Genomic DNA, 9,065 nt, shown 5'->3' with positions numbered 1-9,065 from the left:
AAGAGGAACAGTGGTTTCCTCTCACAAAAACAGGCAACGGCTCCATCATACAGGGAGCCATATCAGCCGCACCTTTCTGTGGTTCAAAAAGGCTTGCTCCTGGCCAAACAGCAAGGAGATTTAGATGCTCTACCATTGGCGTTCCCAGTAACTATAAGGGAACATTTGCCTCCCGGGGTAGATCCCAACCACCTGGAAGGAGTATATGAAGCCACGCACGAACCATTTCCCTTTAAAGTTCTCAAAGAGTTAAAACAGTTCAAAACTATGGTACTAGTTCGCCCTTCACATGGGCCTTATTCAGGGCATTGAAGGCAACCGATTGATTCCTACAGACTGGTCTGCGTTAGCGAAGACCGTTCTTTCCCCAGGGGAATTTTTACGATTTCATACGTGGTGGCAAGATCACGCAGAAACGGCTGCAAATTATAATCGAGCTACTAACATCCCTATCTCTTTAGAAGCAGTTGATGGGGATGGGACCTTGGGGTCAAGTGCAGGAACAGGTGCAGATGACCAAGCTATGGAACAGCTTCGCAGATGTTGCTTACGTGCTTGGGGAAAAACTGAGTCTAAAGCTCCTGCTAATGCCTCCTTTCAAAAGATGATTCAGGGTGCTAGGGAGCCCTATACTGAATTCAGGGGAAGATTACAGGAAGCTATTAAGAGATCAATAATGTGGAAGCTGCCGACTCTTCATTATAATTGCTGGCCTATGAAAATGCAAATGCGGATTGTAAGAAAGTTAGCGCTCCTTTTAAAGGAAAAGGCACGCTCACTGATTACACCAAATTGTGCCAAGGTGTAGGCACCGAGACCTACAAAGCTGACTTGCTGGCTCAGGCCATGGCAGCCTTAACAACAGATAGTTTCAAGGGACAATGCTTCAACTGTGGAAGGAGCGGGCATACTCGCGCCCAATGCCATCTTAAGAACAGGAAGATGGGAAAAAAATAATTTCCCTAGTCTCTGTCCCCGATGCAAAAAGGGGAATCCTTGGGCCAGTCAGTGCCGCTCTAAAGTTCACCAAGATGGTATTGCTCTACAGGGAAAACGGGTTATGGGGCAAGCCCTCAGCCCCAAACCAAAAGGTGGCACCCCACAACCTCAATCTCGGACAGTTTTAGATTTGTTACATGCCATGCCAGGGAGCGCTGGGCTTGATCTCCTGTGTACAGATGATTTTTTATTGCTCCCAAATCAGATTCCTCGGAAGGTTGCTATAGGCTGTCTTGGCCCTTTGCCAAACAATACTGTAGGACTAAATCTAGGATGATCTAGTTTGACCAAAGAAGGTGTGTTGGTCCTTACAGGAGTCATGACTCAGATTATACTGGAGAAATCATGGTTCTAATGTCTTCCAATACCCCGTATAAATTCTTAAAGGGAGACCGAATAGCGCAGTACTATTGCTGCCATACATTAAAGGAAAATTCAAAAATCAAACGCGTGGTGACGCAGGCTTTGGAAGTACCCGTCAGTCAGGAGTGTATTTGACGAGAAAATTTTCAAAGAAAAACCAACCTGCTATATAAAGATGCAGGGAAAATCCTTTCAGGGACTTAACTGATACTGGAGCAGATGTGTCCATTATTGGAACTGATAATTGGCCTAAGAAATGGGCTCAGGGCCCCGCGGCCATAACTACTTCAGGTTTAGGACAAGCAGAAAATGTAAACCAGAGTCTTCATATTCTCCCATGCGAGGGGCCTGAGGGACAAAAAGGATCTACCCAGCCATATATAATAGACATTCCCATTAATCTATGGGGTCGAGATCTACTCCAACAATGGGAAACATATATGATGATACCACCCCCTACCAAAGAGACGGATGCCAATCCGCCTTTTTCGTAGGGGCCACTGCTTGGCCTCCAGTGGGTCCTCCAGAGCCAAACCCACTAACGTGGAGGGACGAACGCCCATCTGGATTGAGCAGTGGCCGTTAAAAATGAGAGGCTCTGCAAAGTTTGGTTCAAGAGTAGCTTCAGAAAGGACATACAGAGGAATCCTTTAGTCCTTGGAATTCGCCAGTTTTCGTGGAAAATGGCGTTTACTTACTGATTTAAGAGCCGTTAATGGAGCAATTCAACCTATGGGACCGCTCCAGCCAGGACTTCTTCCCCTGATATGGTACCTCTTAATATCACTGATTTACAGGACTGCTTCTATACAATTCCACTTGCACAACAAGATTGTCCCCGCTTTGCTTTCACTATCCCTAGTGTTAATTTCACAGAACCTTCCAGGCACTTTCAGTGGAAGGTGCTCCCACAGGGAATGCTTAATAGTCCTACTATATGCCAAAGTTATGTGGCCCGGATTCTTGAACCAATTCGGGTCCAGTATCCACAAGCTTACCTAATCCATTATATGGATGACATTTTATGTGCAGCAAAAACGGAAGAAGAGTTAGCCACTGTTCTCCATTCTCTCAAATATCAATTTGAGCTTCACAAACTTGTCATTGCTCCTGAAACCAGACTTCCACCCTTTACTCTTACTTAGCTTATATAATTATATAATGGATCGAACCACAATACGTACGCAAAAGGTACAAATTCGGCAAGATGCCATTAAGACTTTAAATGACATGCAAAAATTATTGAGAGGCATTAATTGGATTAGACTCAAGATAGGAGTCCCTACCTACACGTTGCAAAATCTCTTCGAATTATTGAAAGGTGATCTGGACTTAAACAGTCCTCATACCCTCAACGAAGCAGCCATTTCAGAGCTGCGATTTGTGGAAGAACAAATTCATAAAATGCAAACTCAAAGGGTTTTACCGAATGTTCCTACTTACTTTCATACATCCTTACTTTTCATACATACTGGTCTCTGTACATTTCATACATTACTGGTCTCATACATCCTTACTTTGCATACATACTGGTCTCTTAATTCAACATGAAGCCCTTGTGGAATGGCTATTCTTACCAAACCACACTGCAAGAACACTAACGGCTTACTTGGATCGTATTGGAACTCTCTTATAGATGGGACGGAAACGTGCTCAACGATTAACTTGGCTTGGGTCCTTCGACAGTCGTTCCTTTTACTAAGGCACAGATCGAAACTGCTCTGCAGAATAATCTGTCTTGGCAAATTGCGCTTAGTCAATTTGTGGGAAATTTATCTTCCCACTATCCTTCTATCCCTTTGTCTGTCTTAAAGCGAACTCCTTTATATTACCCAATGTCACAGCCTCTTCGCCTTTACCTAATGCTTTGACCTTCTTCACAGACGGATCCGCAAGAGAAAAAGCCTGTTACTATGGGCCTCAAATTAAAATAATTGAAACCCCTCATCTGTCTGCTCAGAGGTCTGAATTAATGGCTGTTACTACTCTTTCAGGATGTCTCCAATCCCTTTAACTTACTTTCTGATTCTTTATACACAGTCTACGTTGTTAGCCACGCCGAGACGGCGAAGATACCCACCTGGGGTCAGATCCAGAAGCTGACCCCGAGAGCAGAAGTACTGCTGCGTAGTGAACAGCAGCCCTTTACCCCTAGCACTACGGCTGTTACTATGATGGCCTTATTGACGGTAGCCTAAGTATCCCACTTTGTCACACGGCATCAGCCACCAGTTTTACTTATTGGGCTTATGTACCCAATCCCCCTCTTATCCGGCCAATTGAAGGGGATGATGATACTGTCCCTGTATACATTAATGGATCTAAATGGATCCCAGGGATAGCAGACCCTAGACTCCTGATTTTCCCTAAAGGAGGACAAGAAATTAATATCACCTTGGGCTTTAATACAAGACCTATATGTATTGGCCGTTATGAAAATTGCTTAAGACCATTAAACCAAGGATGGCTGGTGACCTCTCCTGGACACATTAATTCCTCCGGGATGCAATTTTATTTGATATCTACTGTGGGCTTTGCCTATAATTTTACTGAAGAAAACATGGAAATCCCACCGATAGCTAAGTGGAAAATGGCCAGAGTGTGGTCAGATGAAGGGATTCAGCCCAATTGGGAAGAATGTAGAGCAAATCATCCCAGTATATTAATGATTCCTATGGAATACTGTGGGACTGGTCCCCTAAGGGGTTTGCAGTCTCTAAATATACTGGGAGGCAATGCTGTCATCATCGAGCCTTACCATGGTATGTACTTAATCATACCACCATTCATACTATATCTGATCTTCCTATAATATGGCATGGGGATGGATTAGCTGCCCCCTCTCCTCTTATGGACTACCACAAAAGACAAAAACATTTATGGAAACGTGCTGCAACAAAGTCTCCTATTAAGATCTGGAATGGGACCTATCTTAAAGATGGAAACTATACTTCAAGCTTTCAGACGGTTGATAAAGACTATATTCAAGCTTGTGTGAGAGATCATATGTGTTGGTAGTAGGATCTCTTAAATTGGATATGTTCCAAAAAGACCTTTTTTGCACAAATTGCAGGTTACATACCTGCCTAAATAGTAACATAAATACTGACCAATCAACCATCTTGTTAGCACGAAGGCGAGTTGGAATATGGTTACCCGTTGAACACCCCCATCCATGGGAGAGTTCTCCGGACATGCATGCCTTGCTGACGGTCCTATAGAAGTGGGTCCGATGCACAAAAAGATTTACAGGAGTACTTATTATGATCGTTTTCGGCATTATTGCCATCACTGCCACAGCTGTGGTGGCAGGGACAGCATTGCATCAAACAGTACAGACGACAGGATTTGTGCAAGATTGGCACCACAATGCCAGTAGGGCATGGAGTCAACAAATTAGTATTGATCAAAAATTGAGTGCCACGAAATATCTGGGAGATGAAATTCAAAATATTAAATTGCACATGGCTCCTTCCTTGTGACTGGAATGTCACAACGTTTTGTGTTACTCCTTTTCATTACAATGCAACTGAGATTCCTTGGGAGAAAGTTCGAAGGCATCTATCTAACCATTATGGTAACAATTTAACTCTTGATATTAAACAACTATAAGATACTATTCAAGGCATTACTCATGCCCATTTACAAAATGTACCAGGCTTAAGCTTGGCAGAAAATATTGATGGGACACCGTCCCCCTCAAATTTTTCCCAGTGGTTTAATAATAATGACGCTAGCCTTCTAGGAGCTCTATTTTTATCTCTTCGTTTGTAATATGCTTAGTCCTCAGATGCCAAAGAAGAGCCTTCCGACGAGTGATGGAGTGCGAAGTGGCCAAGTCTGCCTACCTGCTTCTGCAAAAAGAAAAAGGGGGGGAGATGCAGCAGCCACTGGCTGAAGACTTAGTTAGGGATATAATAGCAAAGACATGTTTCTGGTGACTTTGCGGGCTTCATTGTCAAGCCACGGGTCAAGCGGCCAGGAACGCTTGGCTCGCCCAGCAACCAGAAACGCCCAGCTGTTTTGGGGCAGAACACTGCTGAAATCTGATTGCCCTTGGCTTGACGATGGCCCGCGGGGCCCCTAGAAACATGTTTAAGAAAAGGCCCCACTTGCTAAATGCTGCATCACCAGATCCCCGTGACCCTCCCCGCGATGCACTACTATTCACTAGAATGTCATACGGATCACGCCCTTGATCGATGGTGATTGTAATTGTCTTTGATTGTTGCAATAAATACGCGAGGTTGCAGCTGTTCGGGCGATCACTCGGGGCGATCACTCGGGGCGATCACTCGGGGCGATCACTCGGGGCGATCACTCGGGGCGATCACCGCCCCTGCACCCGCACGCCCTATCGCAAGCTAACCTGCCTGTGCCTCATCCTCCCCAGTCGTCGAATCAAGGGTGCTGCGACTGCAGCGCCGCGGACGTGCCGCGGCATGTGGGGGTCTGTGGAAATCAGATAACGCCGCTCATTTTCAAATGCACCTGAGCCGTACAGAAATGGCGGAACACAGAGCATTCATTCGCAGGTCTTCTCTTCACCACTAAAGAAAGTTCACGGGTGTCCTCCAGGGACAAGGGACAAGATCTGTGCCTATTCGCACTTGGTGGTTCATCATATGACTGTCCAGGCAAGTCTAGCTCTTCCTGAGAGCGGCACCTGGCTTTCAGCAAGTTCCTATTTCACTGAATGAACTAAATAGACTAAACGCTCTTTCACTTGGCCACAGGCACACCAGGATGTCTTCGTAAAAGATAAATAGCGAGGACAGTGCACAGCAACGGGGACCTGCCTCATGGCTGGTTCCCTCTGTATTCTGTTACTCCTAAATCTGTAGCAATGACGTGTTGCCTGCCCTCTTCTGAGGGTGAGAGGATCTCTTTCTCTTTCAGATTGGGTATTACAGGGTTTTGCTTCTACTCCCCCGCTGGCAGCAAGGGGTCTTTCCCTGGACTCTGAGGGAGTGTGCATTGCTGCTTTTGTTTTCCAGAAGGGATGGGGGGGGGTTGTGCCCCTCGCCCAACAGTTGGCTACCCTGCGCCCCAAGGGGTTTCAAGTCTCTTTGCCTCCATCTTTCTTATGAAGAAAGATTTCTGATGGAGGTTTATGGAAAAGAGCTTGTGAATGAATGTAAACTGAGGCCTCAAGCTATTTCAAACTGACAGCCCACACTTGGCCTTGACGAATTCATTCACACTTTCACTTTCCTCTTGCCCAGTTGGGTGGTGGCCACCTTTCTCCTGTGCTTTACCAAAGGTGAGGGTGCTCTTGCGTCCCATCTGTCTTTGGGGAGGCTCGTTTTTCTTCGGAATTCGGTTTACTTGGCTGATTTGCAACCTCTCCCATCTGATAGGCTTAAGGAAAGTTATGTTTTTGGAGACTCTCCAGTCTGTTACCATGTGGGGAGTGACGCTCTTTGTAGCTTTCTATGTCCCGGGCCTACTCCACACATCACCACTGCTTGTTCTGGGTGCTGGGGACAGAGGTAGACAAAACAGATCTGATCTCAAAACATAACATTCAACTCAAGGGAGGAAATACAGTATTAAATATTGTATTAGGTGGTATGAAGTTTTGTGAAGAACACTTAACGCAGATGAGAGATGAGCCAGTGATGGGCCTACAAAGGGTATTTTTCCTCCCATAGACACTGCACTTTCTTCCTTCTCCTTGTGAGTTTTGAATGTTGGTGAGGTCCGGAGCTGATGGCCAAGAATTCTTGAGACATCTTTAGTGCAAAAAGATGATTTCATTAAAGCAGGAGCATAAGACCCATGGGCAGAAAGAGCTGCTGCCCCGGGGTTGTGAAGGGTGGCTGATGATACACTGTGGGGCTGGGGGAGGTAAGGAAGGTTTCAAAAGAACTTTCACATGCTAAAGACGACCTACAAGATACCAGAGACCTTGCCACTGTCAAGTTAAGGTGGTTTTTCCCTCTAGCAAGGCATTAACATTAAGATAGTTGGGAGATTCCTGGAAGAATGTCACTCCTGTCCCACCCGGGAGTGGGGGAGGTTCAGGGTGTCAGCTTATGCTGTCTCAACCACCTTCTGCTCCCTCATCACCCCTGCCTTATGCATGCCTTAATGTATGTCCTCTTTGTAATGGCCAAGGAGTTAATTTCTTTGGAGTCTTCCAGCACAGATAACATCATCCAAGTAGTGACGGGGAGAGGTCATCATGTAGGCTTTCCAAGACCCCGGACTCCAGATACCTTGATGTCAACATCCCTGACTCCAGGGCATAATTGACCTACGGAGGACACCTGAACACTTGTCCCTGTTTTGATTGACCCTGGGATGCTTAAGACAGGTACATTCACACCACCATCCTCAATAAAAACCCCAACCCCGAGCAAACGACTCTCTTCTCTCCTTTCTGAATCTCCCAGACACTCTTGTCTGCTATGCTCTATCACTTACACTACGTAATAAACTTTGATCTCACTTCCTCTAGTTTGCATTTGATTTCTGTCCTGCACAACACCAAGGACCCTCTTGGCTGGTCCTGTGGCTCTCCCTCTAGGTCATCGGGCAGGCCCGCCTGCATCAGTACTATGGGACATAGTGCAAGAGTATATACTTTGACTTGATGGAAGAGCTTTAAGTTACTGCTATCGGCAAAAGTAACTTACTGTTCTGTTATGCAATACATTTCCCTTCCCAGGAAAAGTTCCAACGCTGGGTATATCTGAGTCCACAACCTTGCAAACTTCCAACTTCCCCTGAGTGTATCTAACCAGACTGGTTGAAAGCATTCCTAGCTTCTAAAAGCAGAAAGGCAATGCCAAAGGTTTTTCCCGGGCTCCCTGGGAAGCTGCTCCCACATGCTTGGCACCGATTCTTTGTAACTAGCCCCCTTGCGTAGATCAGCGTGGCAGGTTTTGGAGAAGATGAATGACTTGACCAAGGTCACAGCTAGGAAGGAGCTGGCTGAATGGGCTTAAAGCCAAGGTAAACCTGTCTTCCTTGCACTGCACCACCGAACCTCAGGAGACATTTTTCCAGCGGCTCTCCACCCATGACAGTAAAAGAGGCACCCTTCTCCACGCGTCTGAACCCTTCTGTCATGTCAGCCACAGGGTGGGCCGCAGCCCGGGGCGCTGGGAAAAGTCCCGCTGCTTTTCTGGTTTGTCTTCACCAGCTCGGACTGAGCTTCAAGAAAACTTACCTCTCGCTGACCTGATACCCAAACAGGTACTTTCAGAAAACCAATTTCGGGTGATGAAAACTTCCCACCCAGGATTTGGCTTCGGCTTTAAAAAAAAAAAAAAAAGGTGACTAGTGAAAATCGGGCGTCCAGAGGTGGCGGGTAGGTCCTTCCCCTTATGTTTCTTCCTCCACCTGGAGGGGCTGGTTCTGCGCCCGCACGAGGCACGAGGACGAGGTGAGACCTCGGCCGCAAGCAGTCCGTCGGTCGAAGTGGCGATCGGCCAGCCCCAGTGGTGGCGGGTCCCAAGCCCAGCGCTCAGTAGCCGACACTAACCCGCCCCAGCCTCACCCCCTGTACAGCCCCTATCGAAAACACGCGCAGCCGCAAGAAGGTGCGCGAGCCTTCCGCGCACGCGCCGGTAGCGCCGGGGCGGGGCTCGAGCAGGCGGAGCCAGCGGTGCCCCAGAGCGAGGGCCGCGAGAAGAGAGCGGCGCGTGAGCTCCGGTTGTGGGCGGGGCGGGGGCGGGGCGGTGGGGGCGGGGCCT

Source organism: Ailuropoda melanoleuca, chromosome 15, assembly GCF_002007445.2.
Source record: "Ailuropoda melanoleuca isolate Jingjing chromosome 15, ASM200744v2, whole genome shotgun sequence".
Classification (NCBI taxonomy): domain Eukaryota; kingdom Metazoa; phylum Chordata; class Mammalia; order Carnivora; family Ursidae; genus Ailuropoda; species Ailuropoda melanoleuca.
Note: the sequence above shows the minus strand (reverse complement) of the source record.